This window comes from Phaenicophaeus curvirostris (genome assembly GCF_032191515.1).
Source record: "Phaenicophaeus curvirostris isolate KB17595 chromosome W unlocalized genomic scaffold, BPBGC_Pcur_1.0 scaffold_35, whole genome shotgun sequence".
In the NCBI taxonomy this organism is placed as follows: Eukaryota; Metazoa; Chordata; class Aves; order Cuculiformes; family Cuculidae; genus Phaenicophaeus; species Phaenicophaeus curvirostris.
The window spans coordinates 1,762,195-1,777,913 of NW_027206664.1; positions in this window are offsets into that span (position 1 = coordinate 1,762,195).

A 15,719-nucleotide genomic window follows, 5' to 3' on the forward strand; every position below is an offset into this window, starting at 1 on the left:
AGATCAAGCAAAGCACCGGGTTTTGTGGTTTAGAAAATCTGTTTGGGCAATGGGGCATCACGGGGTGGTCGTGGCACTTCGTGAAATTAGGGCTTTGAATCATTGTTATTATATTTGCTGGCTGTTTGTTTTTACCATGTTTGTTAAGTTTTTTACAGAAAGCAATGCAAAAAATGATTCACAGTGCTTTTCTTGTGCAACAAAAAGAAGGGGGAATTGTGGAGACCTTCTTGATTGAAAACGCCTTGGAAGGAGGAAGTTATGTGGAGCTCCTTCAGATATGAGCTGCAAGCAGGAGAAGGATTGAGCAAGTCTGTGGTTTAACGCTACAAGAGAGGCCTGCACAAGAAACATTAGCTCAGTGAAAAACAAGTCTAGCCCAAGATAGACTATCTTGTGATAAATATCATATGCGCTCTTGTTGGACAGAATAATAATAACTTAAACTGACGTAACTATTAACCAATTAAAAATAAGAAAGGATGTTGTGTTATCGGTTACTAACACTCAAACAGAGATTTGACCAATCGTATAACGTTTTGTGTCTTATATTTGATTTAGATTGGTATATAAAGACACAGTTAACACAATAAAGGGTCTTCGATCCATCAGATTGGAGTCCGTGTCTCAATCCCCTCGGCAATGATAGTCTCACAGAGAAGGAGCCCTATGAAATGGTTTCCCTGCACCAGGGAAGACTGAAAAGTAGGTACACGTGCCCAGGAGCCTGCTGTGACCCCCCCACCCCGCAACAGCACCCTGAAAGTCACCCATGCAATATGACATGGGTAGACCCATGGTCAGGTAGAGGCTCAAGTGAATTGAGTCCTGCATGACTTTCAGCTTTGAACATCCTAGTTTGAGGACTTTAAAATAAAACTTTTAAAATATTTTGAAGAATTGCAATCATTTTCTTAAGGTAGGAATTGGACCTGGCAGACTTCCTAGGTTCACTGGGCTTAGGCCTGCCTCAGCTGCCATCTCCCCTTTGCAGACAAGCCAGGCTACATTTCTTATCACTACAGAAGCAAAACTTCCATATTTCAGATGGAAACAAACTCTAAATATAACAAAAAGACAAATCCGAGGGAAAGCAGGAAAAGAACTCAAACTTTTCCCACTAACTTCAACCTCTCCTGGGTGAATGGATAACAAGAAGGGGGGATGGACCATGGCATGGGGGTTGGAACTGGATGATCTTTAAGGTCCCTTCCAGCCCAAATCATTCTATGATTCTATTTTTACTCTTGCGCCAAGCAAAATGATTTCCTGTCACCTCACCTGAGCCAGAGTGTATGTGTAATCAGAATGTTTTAATTAGGATAATAGATACACTTTAATCTGAATGCTTCAGTTGGGCTCTTGATTAAATAGCAGTTCACTTAAATAAGCTTAATCTAAATGTTGGTGAGTGTTATAACCACATCACTGACTCGATCAATTTAACTAAAGCATCTGCAACCCTTAAACCTCTACTATCAGCTCTGATTGTTCTTGACAGGCTAATTCCCCTGCTCCTGCAGTGCAGGAGACAGACAGAGAGCATTAGCCTTGAGAAATATGTGACCTTAAGCTGCCAGATTATAGAAGAGTAAGACGTGAAGTTAGAAAAGACCTATTATGTCATCTCACTGATCTCCCCATGCATGCAGGACTGCCCCTTTCTGAAGAGCTGATTAAAGCTTGGATTCCTGCACAGCATTTGCAAGCTGTCCCTGCAGTGGACTGCAGCTCAACATGTAACTTGCATTTATTCTTGTTCTTTTTTAATTTTTACTCTCTCATCTTGAATGTTATCCTGCAAACTTTTGCATCAGGTCTAGTGCTCTCTGGTGTTTGTGTCCTGGGTAATATTTGCTCTGGCTCCAAGAATTTCCAAACTGCTGGGATGCCCACTGAGCCCTGGGTAGATGATGATGGGTATTTGGGGAAATGCCTGGTCTCCTCTGGCAGCTGCAGACCTAGCTCACTCACATTTCATTGAATCATAGAATCATAGAATAGTTAGGGTTGGAAGAGACTTTAAAGATCATCCAGTTCCAACCTCCCTGCCATAGGCAGGGATACCCCACTAGATGAGGCGGCCCAAGGCCCCATCCAAACTGGCCTTGAACACCTCCAGGGATGAGGGATCCACAACTTCCCTGGGCAAGCTGTGCCAGCACCTCACCACTCTCATGGTGAAGAAATTCTTCCTTATATCAAGCCTAAATCTGCCCCTCTCCAGTTTATATCCGTTCTCCCTTGTCGTGTATAAATAGTCCCTCTCCAGCTTTCTTGTAGGCCCCTTTCAGGTACTGGAAGGCCACTATAAGATCTCCTCGGAGCCTTCTCTTCTCCAGGCTGAACAAGCCCAATTCTCTCAGCATGTCCTCATATGGAAGGTGCTCCAGCCCTCGGATCATCTTTGTAGCCCTCCTCTGGACCCGTTCCAACAGCTCCATATCCTTCTTATGTTGAGGATTCCAGAACTGGACACAGTACACCAGATGAGGTCTCACAAGAGAGGAATTGAGGGGAAAAATCACCTCCCTCAACCTGCTTACCACACTTGTTTTGATGCAGCCCGGGATACGGTTGGCCTTATGGGCTGTGAGTGCACATTGCTGGCTTATAGAATCATAGAATCACCAGGTTGGAAAAGACCCACTGGATCATCGAGTCCATCAGGCACTATACCACACCCCTCAGCACCTCATCCACCCATCTTTTAAACACCTCCAGGGAAGGTGACTCAACCACCTCCCTGGGCAGCCTCTGCCAGTGCCCAATGACTCTTTCTGTGAAAAACTTTTTCCTGATGTCAAGCCTGAACCTCCCCTGGCAGAGCTTGAGGCCATTCCCTCTTGTCCTGTGCCCCATCACTTGGGAGAAGAGTCCAGCTCCCTCCTCTCAACAACCTCCTTTCAGGTAGTTGTAGAGACCAGTAAGGTCTCCCATCAGCCTCCTCTTCTCAAGGCTAAACAAACCCAGCCCCCTCAGCTGCTCCTCGTAATACTTGTTCTCCAGCCCCTTCATCAGCTTTGTTACTCTTCTCTGGACTCGCTCCAGAGCCTCAACATCCTTCTTGTGGTGAGGGGCCCAGAACTAAACACAGCATTCAAGGAGCAGTCTCACCAGTGCTGAATACAGAGGGAGAATAACCTCCCTGGACCTGCTGGTCACACCGTTTCTGATACAAGCCAAGATGCCATTGGCCTTCTTGGCCACCTGGGCACACTGCTGGCTCATGTTCTGTCGGTTGTCAACCAACACCCCCAGGTCCCTCTCCTCCAGGCAGCTTTCTAGACAGACTTCTCCTAGTCTGTAGCACTGCATAGGGTTGTTGTGCCCCAAGTGCAGGACCTGGCATTTGGCCTTGTTAAACCTCATGCCATTGGTCTCAGCCCAGCAGTCCAGCCTGTTCAGATCCCTTTGCAGAGCCTCCCTACCCTCCAGCAGACCGACACTTCCACCCAGCTTAGTGTCGTCTGCAAACTTGCTAAGGGTGCCCTCAATACCTTCATCCAGGTCATTAATAAAGATACTGAACAGGGTTGGACCCAGCACTCAGCCCTGGGGAACCCCACCTGTAACTGGCCTCCAGCTGGATTTCACACCATTTCCCACCACTCTCTGGGCCCGGCCAGCCAACCAGTTTTCAACCCAGGAGAGTGTGCGCCTGTCCAGGTCAGAGGCTGACAGTTTCTGAAGCAGAATGGTGGGAGAAACTGTGTCAAAGGCTTTGCTGAAGTCCAGGAAGACCACATCCACAGCCTTTCCCTCATCCAGCAGCCGAGTCACTTTGTCATTGAAGGCGATCAGGTTAGTTTGGCAAGACCTGCCTTTCATGAACCCGTGTTGGCTGGGCCTGATCACCCAGTTCTCTTGCATGTGCTTCATGATAGCACTCAAGATCACCTGCTCCATGACTTTCCCTGGCACTGAGGTCAGACTGACAGGCCTGTAGTTTCCTGGATCCTCCCTGCGACCCTTCTTGTAGATGGGCACAACATCAGCCAGCCTCCAGTCCAGTGGAACTTTCCCAGTCTTCCAGGACTGCTGGAAGATGATGGAAAGGGGTTTAGCAAGCACATTCTCCAACTCCTTTAATACTCTTGGGTGGATCCCATCCAGCCCCATAGACTTGTAGGTGTCTAGCTGGGCAAGCAAGTCTCTAACCATCTCCTCATGCATGATGGGAGATGATTCTGCTCCTCTAACTCCTGGGTTTGCACACAGAGGGAACAGCCTTTCTTAGTATTAAAGACTGAGGCAAAGAAGGCATTAAGTACCTCAGCCTTGTCCTCATCCGTTGTCACTGTTGTTCCTTCTGCATCCAACAGGGACTGAATATTCTCCCCAGTCCTCCTTTTATTGTTAATGTATTTATAGAAAGATTTTTTATTATCTTTCACAGACTTAGTCTGTCCTTTCTTCCAAAGGTCATAGACCCTCCTCTTCTTTTTTGTTGTCTCTCAAGATCTCCCTACTCAACCAAGCTGTTCTTTTCCCCCACCGACTCCTTTTTCGGAACATGGGGACGGCTTTCTCCTGAGCTGCTAGGATTTCCTTTTTGAAGAGCTCCCAGCTCTCATGGGCTCTCTTGCCCTTAAGGACTGTCTCCCATGGGACTTTGACAACCAGCCTTCTGAACAGTCCAAAGTCTGCCCTCTGGAAGTTTAATGTGACTGTTCTGCTAATCCCCCTCTTCACCTCACATAGAACTGAGAAATCTATCATCTCGTGATTGCTTTGTCCCAGGCGTCCTCCAACCATCACATCCCCCACAAGGCCTTCTCTGTTGACAAACAGCAGGTCCAGGAGAGCGCCTTTCCTTGTCGGCTCATTCACCATTTGTGTGAGGAAGTTGTATTCCATGCACTCCAGGAACCTTCTAGACTGCTTCCTTTCTGCTGTATTGTACTTCCATTAGATATCTGGAAGACTGAAGTCTTCCTCGAGGACAAGAGGCATCAATCTAGAAACTAACCCCAGCTGTTTATAGAAGAGCTCATCAGCTGCTTCTTCTTGGCTGAGTGGTCTCTAACAGATGCCCATCACAATATCCGCTTTCTTTTGGGCTCCTCTGATTTTAACCCACAGGCACTTGATCCCGTCATCACCATAATCGAGCTCCAGGGTATCAAAGTCCTCTCTTACACAGAGGGCTACCCCGCCTCCTCTCCTACTCTTCCTGTCCCGCCTGAAAAGTTTGTACCCCACCATAGCTGCACTCCAGTTATATGAGTCATCCCACCACATTTCTGTGATGGCAATGACATCATAGGCTCCTTGCCCTACAACAGCTTCCAGCTCCTCCTGCTTATTGCCCATGCTGCCTGCATTGGTGTAAATGCACTTCAGCTGGGCTGCCAAACATTCAGCCCTCATAAAGGGAATAGTGCTCATTCGCAATTGCCAGTCCTCACCAGCACACCATCTCTTAGTCACTGGAGTTCCACTTCCAGGCTCACTCCCAACTAGCCTGGTCTTGTCCCCCTCCCCTTTTACATCTAGTTTAAAGCTCTGTTTATGAGCCTAGCTAGATTTTTAGTAAGGACTTTAGTCCCCCTAGGAGACAAGCATGCCCCATCCCTAGTAAGAAAACCTGGGGGTGCGTGGGCCACCCCGTGATCAAAGAACCCAAAGCCTCTCTCCTCACACCAGGCACAGAGCCAGGTATTAATCAAGTGCTTCTTTTTGACTACTTGCTCCTCATTCCTTAGCATTGGAATGGACCTAAACACTACCTGTGCCCCAGAGCCCTCCATCATTCTCCCCAGAGACCTGAAGTCTCCTTTGATTGCTTTCAGCTTTCTGCGCTGTGTGCCGTCATTGCGTATTTGAAATACAACCAGAGGGTAATAATCTGTCTCCTTGACCAGGGAAGCAAGTTTTCTAGTTACATCCTTCACTGATGCCCCTGGTAAGCAGCAGACCTCCCTGTGGAGTGGGTCCGGTCTGCAGATGGGTCCCTCTGTTCCTTTTAGAAGGGAATCCCCTCTCTTTTTTTAGGGAGGATGTTTTTATGTTTTTCTGAGGATGACGCAGCCTAGGGAATGTTTCTAGGCTGTGGGAGCAGTCTTCTTCATCCTTGGGGATGTATTCCACATGCAGTTCTTCCTATTTGTTTTTCAGGGGAATCTGGGGGTTTGTTGACTGAGCGGGGGCAGCGGGTTTCCTTCGCAGGGCAGGAACTTGCTTCCATTCCCCATCTCTTGTTCCGCCAACCTTGTACTTGGCAGGTGGGTGGTGCTCAGCCACACTAGCTCCTGCAGCCTGCTGAGTTTGTGAGAGGGTGCTGCTCCACCGGTCTATCTCCCTCTCACACTCCCTGATAGTCCTCAGACTATTTACCTCCTCCCTTAGCTCCTCCACCATGTGAAGAAGTTCCCCGACGCAAGCACAGCTTCCACAAGTGAAGCCAGTATCAGAAGCATGAGTCAGTGTGGGAGGGGGGCACTGCCTGCAGCCCAGGGTCTGGGTAACTGCATGAGCCCAATGAGGCTCTGTCTGGGTGGCAACATCCATCCTGCTTACTGCAGCACCCAGAGCAGCTTTAATCTTCTGCCGGGTGGCCACCATGGTCCTCGGTCCCTTCTGGCCAGCCTCCCACCCCTCTCTGCGCCCTCCCTGCTCTAACTGCTGCTCAAACTGCCCCATTACACTAACATGCCCTGCACCTGTTTGCCACACTCCTGTTCACCGTGCTCCCAAGGGACCTTTTAAATCTCCCGCTGCCGGGTGTCAGGAGCCCAGTGCCACCTGCCCCGTTCCCGCCTGGGTTTTCCTGGGCTTTTCCCGGCTCAGGGAAGCACCCCAGTGCCTCAAATGGCCACCCCACCACAATACTCACCGCCCTGCCGCTGGATGCCACCGAAAAAACCAAGCTTCTCTTCATGTCAAGCTTCTCATCGACCAGCACCTCCAAGTCCTTCTCTGCAGGGCAGCTCTCAATCACGTCATCCCCCATCACATACTGAAATCGAGGATTGCCCTGACCCAGGTGTAGGACCTTGCACTTGGCCCTGTTGAACCTCATGAGGTTCTCACAGGCCCATTTCTCCAGCTTGTCCAGGTCCCTCTGGATAACGTCCCATCCTTCCAGTGTGGCAACTACACCACTCAGCTTGGTGTCGTCTGCAAACTTGCTGAGGGTGCACTCAATCTCGCTGTCAGTATCATTGATGAAGATATTAAACAGCACCAGTCCCAGTACGGACCCCTGAGGGACACCACTTGTCACAGATCTCCATCTGGACTTCGAGCCATTGACCACTGCTCTTTGAATATGACCATCCAACCAGTTTCTTATCCACCATGCCGTCCACCCATCAAATCCATATCTCTCCAATTTAGAGAGAAGGATGTTGTGGGGGACCGTGTCAAAGGCTTTACAGAAGTCCAGATGGATCACATCCATCGGTTTACCCTTGTCCACTGCTACAGTCACCCCATCGTAGAAAGCCACTAAGTTGGTCAGACAAGATTTGCCCCTGGTGAAGCTGTGCTGGCTGCCATTAATCACCACCATTTGCTTTAGCATGTCTTCTAAGAGGATCTATTCCATGACCTTCTCAGGCACAGAGGTGAGGCTGACAGTTCGGTAGTTCCAAGGGTTGTCTTTTCTACACTGTTTAAAAATGAGTACAACGTTACCCTTCTTCCAGTCACCAGGGACTTATCCTGATTGCCAAGACTTTTCAAATATCATGGAGAGTGGCTTGGCAACTACATCTGCCAATTCCTTCAGGACTCTGGGATGCATCTCATCATGTCCTATAGACTTATATATGTTCAGGTTCCTGAACATTTCTCCCTGTGCGATTTCTCCCTGACAGCCCTCTATTAGCATTTAGTTCTGGTACAAGTTCCCTTTTCCCCCTCCCTGCATGCATCACTCCTCCTTTCCTTCAGGAAGAGTTAAGGGTGGCCAAAACCAGACAGATGGTTGAAGTCCCTGGTGTCTGAATTCTCCTTACTCTTCTCCCCAGAGAGAGCAGGCTGCTATATCACATGCCATACACAAAGTTGCCTTAGCTTTATTGCTGCTCAGATAAAACTTGCTGATGCTTTTCAGTGGGAAGTGGCTATCAACATTTTCCATATTATTAAAATAAGGGCAAGATTTTTTCTAAAAGACAGCTTCCTTTTACACCTTATTTTTTTTACAGTCAAATGCTGAGTAGATCAGTAAAAATCTAATTTATATGCTCATCATATTTTTATATTCCATTCTGGGCTCTGAAGGTCAAGCCATGCTCATGCTCCAGTACCTGAAGGGGACATAAAAGAAAGCTGGGGAGGGACTTTTTACAAGGACATGTAGTGATAGGACAAGGAGGAATGGCTATAAATTGGAGAGGGGCAGATTTAGACTAGACATAAGGAAAAATTTCTTCACAGTGAGGGTGGTGAGGCACTGGCACAGGTTGCCCCAGGAAGTTGTGGCTGCCCCATCCCTGGAGGTGTTCAAGGCCAGGTTGGATGGGGCCTTGAGCAGCTTGATCTAGTGGAAGGTGTCTCTGCCTATGGCAGGAGAGTTTGAACTGGATGATCTTAAAGGTCCCTTCCAACCCAAACCATTCTATGATTCATGTGGGTTCAGGCATACTGAAAGGGTTAGCAATTCTTCCATTAGTATTTAATAATAATGTCTGAGTCAGGAAAGAAACCTGTTCCCTCTCCTGTAGGTGTTGCAAGGCCTGAAGAAGAGAAACATGTTATTATCAATAAAGAATGTAGATGAGGGGCTCTTTAGAGGAAGTAATTTCTCCTTTATATGTGCAACCATTCTCTGATGTGAAAACCAATGTAAAGTTGTTGCAAGTGGACTGCTCTTACAGTTAAAATGCTGAGGGAAGACTTAAGAGAGAAAGATTTTGTAGCTTTGCCATGATCTTTGGGCATGTCTTTCAAAGTAACTGAAGTTGGGTGGGATTTAATCATTTAAATAGTTTTAAATTTTTTTAAAGATATCTTTACATTGCTCTGAGCATGTTTGCCCCACATGATGCAGACTGGCTAAAGATACCTGAATGGGCTATAAGCCAGCCTGTCCTGCAAAAGACATACCTGGGGTAATTGGTCCAGTCTCAGGAAGGCTCATATTATCTCAGGATGAAGTAATATGTAGCTGTATTCGTACCCCTCCTTATTCCAGACATAGATCATTTTGAGCAAATTTTAGGAGCTACCTGGAGCTGCACTGCACTATACACAAGTAACCCGAGACTCTTTCTCATTGACAAAAGAAAACTGACAGTATTTCCCTGAATTTAAAATGATCTTCAAAGACAGAGTTGTAGGTGTTGCAGAAGTATACTGAAAACTGTAGAGATGGAGCACATCCTTGGATTATCCTGTTAGTAATGTACAATATAGAAGAATATGGTTCACCTGGAAAGTGGTGATTTATGGTTTTCCTCATTTTATTTTAAATGAAAACACTGAATTCTATTTCCAGGCATTCTCATTCCTGTATGTCACGTAGCAGCTGATATGTTTGCGTAGAAAAGGATAAAATGTCCTGGTCTTCTTTTGTACCATTCTGCCCTCTCCATCACTCAGGGGAAAGAATGAGAATTTTTTTTATTTTTTTTTTACCAGGACACCTTTTACTTTTCAAACAAAATGTCTTGAACATTTCTTTGTAGAAAGCTCCTGGTCTCTGTGGATTTGAACAAGTGACATTAGGAATGCAGGGACAGATGCCACCATCTTCTTCCATATTTACAGAGACAAGGGGAAATCAGATAAGATGAAGCTGGACAACAATTCAGACAACTTTGAAACTGGACAGACTGACAGGTTCATGGTATGAATCTTGTGCTAGTGGTAAATTTGGCTTGGTAATTTTTTTCAGGGCGTAAGCTTCAGCCACGTACAGAAAAGCAAGCAGCATAAGATTTTTGCCTCGATAGATCCTTCTGAAGTGATGGTGAAGTGATTCAGTTTGGTGGTGATGCAAATGATTTCCCTACCTGTGGATCTGGCTTGTCTTTTCCAAACTGGGCTTAGGTTGGTGTTCCTGGTTGCTCAGGTGGTGATGACTTTGAGTCATGGTGGTACTGAATGCCACATCTTTATGGTTCCTGAAGTTGATAGCCTACCCCTCAGGAACAGCACCACTCATGTTGTTGAATACTCCACTCATTTGGACCATGCCTCTCTAAAGCTAATAATTTATATATTTTTCCCTCAGTGTCTAAGGTGGTCATTAGCTATTTACAGGAAAATTAGTGGTGTTTCCTCTCCTTGGTGTTCTGGTCTTCAGCTTCTTTGGATGTGGAGCCTCCATGAATGTTTGGGGCTGAGCTTAGAATCATATTGAGTTTGGAGGCTGGAGAGGATCTTCTTGTGTTTAGGAACAAATATGTTTAAAGGTTAACTGGGGTCCAGTCAGAGAAAAATTGAGAAACAAAGAATTTTAGTGCATGGCTGTAGCCAAAACATTTACCCCCTTTGCACCAGCAGCCGTAGATGCCTTCTGGAAGAAATATGGCTGTGCTTTGTATACCCTACCTGAGAAAGAGCTGAAGCTTGAGAACTGGCCTTAATTCTTAGTGGGAGGAATGGTTTCAAGGAGCTCTCAGGATCAATGTGAGAGTTACCTATTTGAATCATGAGCATTTCTCACATCAAAACAGTTTGGATTCAACTTATATGTTCTTCTCTCCTGAAAAGAGAAACATCAAGCTATCTGCAAAGCAGGGTTTATTACTTTTAAAGAACATAATTGTTTTTTCTACTTTAGTTTCTGATTTTTCTCTGATTTGGCTCTTAAAATATGTTCAGAGGTATCCTTTGTGTGCATGCATTGCTGCTTACAGAAATGAATAATGCACTTTTTTCCCCCCTCTATAGATCATGCTCCCTGATCTGGGCACATTTTACAAGCTTTGGATGTGGCATAAGAAAAGCAATCCCTTTGCTGGCTGGCATCTGAATAAGGTGAATGGACAGCAAGGGAAGGTAGACCTGAAAAGCCAGACTAGTCACAGAGTTGTGCTCTGTCAGTCCTGGGTCGCTGCATTCCCAATTTGGCAGCTGAGTTTGATGAACAGTGGTCATAGGTGCCTCCCTTTACAGACAATGCTCGCCAAGGGGTGGAAGTGGAAATCCTACATGAAAATCTGATGTGAAGAGAACACATTGCAGCATTTGCAAAAATATGTGAGGAGAGAAGGATTCATTGTGTGTTTTTGGGAGGCAACCACTCCTCCTTCCTGTCCCTCTCAGTTTAGCCTAGTTGCGTATGGGAAATGATACCAGTGGGAAATTATAGCTCCCAACAGCCTAGATCAAAGGTGAAAAGCACATTTCCCCATCTTTCAAGTGTCAGACCACTGTAGTCCCTCCTCATTGCTCCCTTGCTCTTCAGAAAGATTCCTGCTTTTATACATCATTGCTGTACAGAGAAGCAAACCTACTCTTTCTATGGCATATTTAGGCTGGTGATAATGAAAAACTGATTACAGCAGAAACCTATTGTACAGTGGAGCATAACCTGCCCTGAAGCGCTGATAGCCCATAGACTCCATGCAGAAGAGAGCAGCACTGTGGTGTTTGGGAAATAAAAAGGATGATCTACTTGATCTTCAGTCACATGTCCTTTGTTTCACTGGCAATGATTACCATGCTGTCAGCCCTCACCTGGCTCTGCAAGGCAGCAAGTTCATCTCTAAACTTCACTCATGCTCCTGCAGATCTTGGAAGATGTTCTCTGTACTTAACAAAACATATTCTTTGCTGCACAGCCATAAATAACTGTGATGATAAATCACAATTTCCTGCTTAGAGATTTTTCTTTGACAGATTCTGCTCTCCTGCATTGTCAGGGAGCTGCAAAAGCATACACAGCCAAATTCCCTCCAGTGGGGAGAAGACATCAAGTACTGCTGTGCTCACCATATGGTGGGAAAAGGTGTCTGGCTGTGATCTTTATCAAAGAGAAAGCGCTGGTCAGACTTTGGGCCACTGCAATCATCTCTATTCGTTTGTTCACAGATGATGAGGAAGAACGCTTAGACCTTCCCCAGCTATACATTTTCCTGGATTATCCTCTTTTCCTGCACAGAAATTGTATTCAGGAAGGACAAGAGTAATCTGACAGTATGTCTAGGATTCATTTTGGGCCAAGCTGTCCAAGCAAACCTGGTGAAGATGCATGAAATAAATCTGCCCATATACAACCAGCCTGATGTTTTCTGAATGCATCAGGCTCCCAGCACATGAAACCCATCACTTGTGCATCCATTTTAGCACCTAAGAACTTAGACAAAGTCTTAACTATGCTTCCTGTCGGGGTATTCTTACATTTTCTATTACAAGAATAGCCATGCTGGTCAGGCCAAAGGTCCATCTAGCCCAACATCCTCTCTCCTGTGCATGATTAGAGAACAGTAAGAAAAGTACATGCATTTATGATATTTGCCCCTAACATTCTTCCAGTTTTTGACTATTTCCAGTCGGAGAATTACTTCCTGAACAGATCTACTATATACAAAACATTTAGTAGGGTTCTCTTCCATTTATTTTTTCAAAGGTTCCAGTCTCCCCTCGAACATTTAAACTTTCAGCAACCATAATAGTGTTTGGCAAGGACTTCCCAGGTTGATTGTGCCCTTTTGTTTGCTTTGAACTTTTCTCTACAAGCATCATCTGATGCTCTGCATTTTTTGTAGCAGAAGAGTGAATAGTTGACTCGCTCTGCCTTCTCCATGCCACCTGTGATTTTGTAGACCTTCATCATGCCCTCCCTTCACCTACTTCTCCAGACATCTGCAGAGACCCACCTTATTTGTTCATAATTCCTTTGGAAGTTACTGCAGATCTTTGATCATGCTTGCTGCCATTTTCTAGGTGTTTTCTCAATGTGCCATGCTCTGGTTTTGAGCTGCAAGGACCAGTAATGCTAGCACCAGCCACGATTTTTCTCTGTAGATTTATACAGTAGTATATGACAAGCAATTGCTAAAAGCCACTGTATTCATCAAAACTTTCACAACACCATGGAGCAATGGAGAAAGGAGAAATGAAAAGCCATCAGCTATGACAGACTTTTCTCTGTGTGTCACTACAGTGTGCAAGTCTGAATGATGATCTGTTATTTCTCTGCTGCTACCTACTCTTACTTCCCAGACAAAAACTTGTCAGGAGCTTGTTGCTTTTTTGTCTTTGCCTCTGAACTCACAAGGTGTTTTGGTTTAATGAAGGTAACTGCTGAAAACGCTGACAAAAGAAAAATACTCATTCAACTGTGGCCACTGTCTAGATATAAATGAAGATGATAATGAGATCATGTGACAACTCCCCGTGGAGGGATCTCTAGTGACTGAAGTCATGCCAAGTGAGAGCCATGGGCACCATGCAGGGGCTCACTTAGGACCTGATTAGGAAGAAACCCTCTTTGTGTAAGGGATCACAGAATCAGAGAATGACCTGAGTTGGAAGGGACCAACAAAGCTCATTGAGCCCAACTCCTATCCCTGCATAGGACAATCACAAAATTCACACCATGTGTATGAGGGCTTTGTCCAAATGCTTCTTGAATATTGTCAGGCTTGGCGCCATGACTGCTTCCCTGAGGAGCCTGTTCCAGTGCTCCACCACCTTCTGAGTGAAGAACCTTTTCCTAATATCCAACCTAAACCTTCCCTGGCACATCTTACTGCCATTCCCTTGGGTCCTGTTGTTGGTCACCAGAGAGAAGAGATCAGTACCTGCTGCTCCTCCTTCCCTTATGAGAAAGCAGTAAACTGCTATGACCCCCCCCCAGTCTCCTCTTCTCCAGGCTGAACAGACCAAGTGACTTCAGCCGCTCCTTATATGGCTTCCCCTCTAGACCCTTCATCAACTTTGCGGCCTTCCTCTGGACACTCTCCGGTAGCTTGACAACCTTTTTATACTGTGGTGCCCAGAACTGCACACAATACTCAAGGTGGGGCTGTGCAAGTGCGGAATAGAATAGGACAATTGCCTCCCTTGACTGGCTGGCAATACTGTGCTTGATGCACCCCAGGACATGGTTGGGCCTCTTGGCTGCCAAGGCACACTGTTCATGTTCAGCTTGCTGTCGACCAGAACCCCCAGATCTCTTTCTGCAGGGTTGGTCTCCAGTCTCTCGCTCCCCAGTCTGTATGTATACCCAGGGTTGCTGTGTCCCAGGCATAAAACCCGGCATTTGCCCTTGTTAAACTTCACGTGGCTGGCAATTGCCCAGTTCTCCAAATTGTCCAGATCCCTCTGCAGGGCCTCTTTGCCCTCAAGAGTGTCAACAGCTCCTTCCAGTTTTGTGTCATCAGTGAACTTGGTTTAGTAAACCTTTGAGTCCTGCATCCAGGTCATTTATGAAGCTATTAAAGAGCACTGGTCCTAAGATGGATCCCTGTGGAACCCCACTAGTGACTGGTCGCCAGCCTGATGTAACCCCATTCAATATGACCCGTTGAGGTCAATTTCCTTCTCTGACTCCCTGATACTTCTCAGCGCGGACACCTCCTGAAATTCTGTCACCAGGCTGAGCAATTCCTTTATTTGGGCTCATCTCCCACAGGTTACCTCGCTGTTGCTGTCTGATACTGACCGAAAACTCAGGCACACCCTGCAGCCTAGGACCTGGACAGCTGCATGTTCCCTAGAGAGTTCCGCTTGGGTGGCTGCATCCATCCCTTCAGCTGGATGGGCTGTGAGGGACACTGAGGGCACAGCCTTTTGCCAAGTTGATACCATGGCTCCTGCTGTTCTCAGCTCCCTGGGACAGAGCCCTGCCTGCTCGCCCAGCCTTGGAGAATTTATGCGCAAACTGATGCGCCACGCCCTTCTGACGTGCCACGCTCTGTTTGTCTGCTCTGCTCGCCCACGCTCCCGGATGCGACACTCCCCAAGGGCAGTTTAAATTTCCTGTGATTCCTTCCGGGAATGCCCCCGCCGTGTCAGCGGCGTTCGCGGGATCTGCCGGCTCCCAGCTGGTCTCTCAGCCCGTCCACGGATTTCCCTGGCTCCGGGAACTCCCCCTTTCCTCCTTGACACATGCTCAGCCGCGGAACTTACCGGTGCCACCGCTGCGCTCCTTGCCAACTGAGGGACACACAGGCAGACCGATGAAATTCAATTATCTTCTTTTTCTGACACTTCCTCTCTGCAGTATTTTCTGTGTGCATCATTAACTTCATGAAGCCTCAGAAATCCCAGGCAGATTTCTTTGTGGTGGAAGATGGGAGAAATATGGCCACAGCACAGTCGTTTCCAGAGCCATATTTTTTTTTCAAAGTTGTGTTTTTTCCCAGTCTCTTTTAAAATGTTGACACGGTTTAGCCTGGGTCCAGCCAATTTCAGCAGCTAAAAGCAAGCAGTTAGGCTCCCAATTCCCTTCCCCCAACACCCCCGGGGGAAAGGGAAATGAGAGGAAAAAGACTTGCGGATTGGAAACTAAACTAAATCAGCTTTAATAAAATAGTAGTAGTAGTAATAATAAAAATAATAACAATAATAATAATAAAGAAAATCATAAGCAATTCATAAAATATATACAAATATATGAAATGGCGTCCCCATCCATCAATGACTATATATCATCACAAATACTGTAGAGCAGACATGAGGGAAAAGGTCCAAGGAGGAAACTGAGCTCAGGAACTGGATTGAGGAATGCACAGATCTGAGATCAAGGTCAAACAGACAGACAAGGTCCTCACTGGATGTCAGCCATCACAGGAGAGACCCTCGTGATCTCT